At 49.3% G+C, this 2,341-nt stretch overlaps 1 protein-coding gene across 1 annotated transcript in view; it reads left to right on the top strand.

The window, feature by feature from the left end:
- The window catches only part of LOC105517610 (chromosome unknown open reading frame, human C2orf70), a 16,176-nt gene that overhangs the window by 719 nt on the left and 13,116 nt on the right, over nucleotides 1-2,341 (top strand). The window lies entirely within an intron of this gene.

Below are 2,341 nucleotides of genomic sequence, written 5' to 3'. Positions count from 1 at the left end.
CCCCCCGACTTTGCGGTCAGTCCTTTCAGGGATCTCTCTTTATCCTCCCAGAAGTTTTTCTTGGAAAGCTTCCTGGCCACTTGCCCTGAGTGCTGGCTTGCTGTTTAGCACTTTCAAATGCTAGGTTACACCTACCTTTCTTTCCTCTGGATATTTTCAGACTCCAAACATCTAACATGCGAGTCTGGCTGTTCCCTCCTGTTCTTTGGCTCTTTCTCCCACAGTGTCTGATGTTTCTCTCCGGACCGCCTCTCCTAGGGTGTAAGGCTGTCTTTAGCCCTCCTACCAGTCAGCATGGGTGCTGAGAACAGGCACTGCATTCTGAGAGGCAACCTGTACAATATCAGCAAATCTATATAGAATGAATGAATGATCCTAAGATCCCTTGTCTGAAAAAAAGAGTGAACGAATGAACGAAATGAATGTCTTGAGGGTTCTACAGGCAGGGTCTCCAAATGGGTGAAAAAGCCCACATGCTCTCCCCTGCAAACGGAGCAGATGGCAAAATGAAGAAAAGTGTATTTGGAATGAAGTTGGGATTGTTTTGAAGCAGAATAAGCTAGACACTGAGGTGCTGTGACATTCAAATCATTTCTGGACACTGCATGAGAAAGTAGCAACCAGGGGATGCCTGGTTTAAGGCATGCCCAACTCTCATGTGGCATTTCACCTGCCTCCCTCATTTAGCAGGGAGGGAATGGGGTCGACAGTAAGAGATGGACTCTGGAGCCAGCCTGCCTGGTACAAATCCTGGCTCCATCACTTCCTTACCCTGGGCAGGTTATTTACCCCTCTGCCTCACCTACCTTGTCTGTTCAATGAGGATGATCATGGTGTGCAGCTTGAAGAGGTTTCAGTTAGTTAACATGCCTAAAGCCTGGCACTTGGTCAGTGTTAGCTGTTATCATTCGTTAGATCTCTACTGTGTTCAAGACCTGGTTCCAGGAATCCCGGGAAACACGAGACAATAACAAAGCTGGTTTTCAGCCTCGCTGGCCAGGGTGCTCCGTTTGGTCCCTTGCCGGCAGTTCCTGGGGATACAGCTCCTAGGCACTTTGCCACAGGCAGTGACTGCCTGCGCCTGGACAGGGTGCTATTCCGGCAGTGTGCAGGAGCTCTCGGGTCAGAGTCCTTGAGATTTGAAGGGGTTTGAAGGGATGAGATTGACCTCAGTGAGGATCCAAGCTTCCTGCTTGCAGGTCGGATCTGGGTGGCATCCACTCATCCTCTGTTTCCGGCCATGCCTCACCCGGCTCTCAGTGCAGACCCCTGCTGGCGCCATGCATTCATTCATGCCCAGACTGCCCCTGTGCCCCATGCCCACAGCTTCTGCCCAGTGGCTGTCACCAAGAGTGAGGGCAGGAGGATTTACCTCCCAGCCCCTCTCTCTGTCTGCCTGGGGTGGCTGTTGTGCCCGCACCTGTCACTGAGCTGGACCTTGGAGACCTCAGGGGCCTGTGATCCTAAAATCAGTGTGTTCCACTCAGTTGTCAGGAGAGTAGTCTCACAAAGGTGGTTGTGTCCCCATCCCTAGAATCCCTGTACAGCAAACACACACAGTGGTGTGCTGGCAAATGTTTAACAACCAGTTCTCTGGAGCAAAACTGCTTTGATTTGTAACATTCATCCATATCTGTGGTATAAATACTCTCACCAAAGCTGATTTCAAACTATCAACATAGTGTCCTTAATTGCAGAGTTGGGGAGGGATGAATGCACAGCTGTGCAGCATTATATAATATTTCCACCCCACAGATACGGTGGACATGACAACCTCAAACACAGATGATAGTAACGTGGTAAAATAATTAGGAAGTGAGGAGTTTTGACTATTTCTCTCGTTTGGTTTTAGTGTGTTTTCCTTTCCTCTGAGACAGAGCCTTACTCTGTCACCCAGGCTTGAGTGCAGTGGCATGATCACAGCTCACTATAGCTTTAACCTCCTGGGCTCAAGTGATCCTCCTGCCTCAGCCTCCTGAGCAGCTGGGACCACAGGTGTGCACCACCTTGCCTGGCTAATTTTTGTATTTTTTGTAGAGACAGGGCTGCGCAGGCTGGTCTCGAACTCTTGGGCTCAAGTCATTTGCCTGCTTCAGCCTCCCAAAGTGCTGGGATTATAGGAGCCACCATGCCTGGCTAATATAACATATTTAATTGTAATTTAATGTAATTTGATATTTAATACTAGCTTGTTTATTAACAGACAACAAATTCCTGAAAATTTAGAAGTTGATTCCCTTGAAGCCAGTAGGCACTGCCTGTAGCCCACTACTGCCTGCAGCCCACTACTGCCTGCAGCCCACTACTACCTGCAGCCCACTACTGCCTGCAGCCCACTACT

Source organism: Colobus angolensis, unplaced genomic scaffold (genome assembly GCF_000951035.1).
Source record: "Colobus angolensis palliatus isolate OR3802 unplaced genomic scaffold, Cang.pa_1.0 Scaffold109, whole genome shotgun sequence".
In the NCBI taxonomy this organism is placed as follows: Eukaryota; Metazoa; Chordata; class Mammalia; order Primates; family Cercopithecidae; genus Colobus; species Colobus angolensis.
The sequence above is the reverse complement of the archived record's forward strand: the minus strand, read 5'-3'. Positions and strand labels throughout refer to the sequence as shown.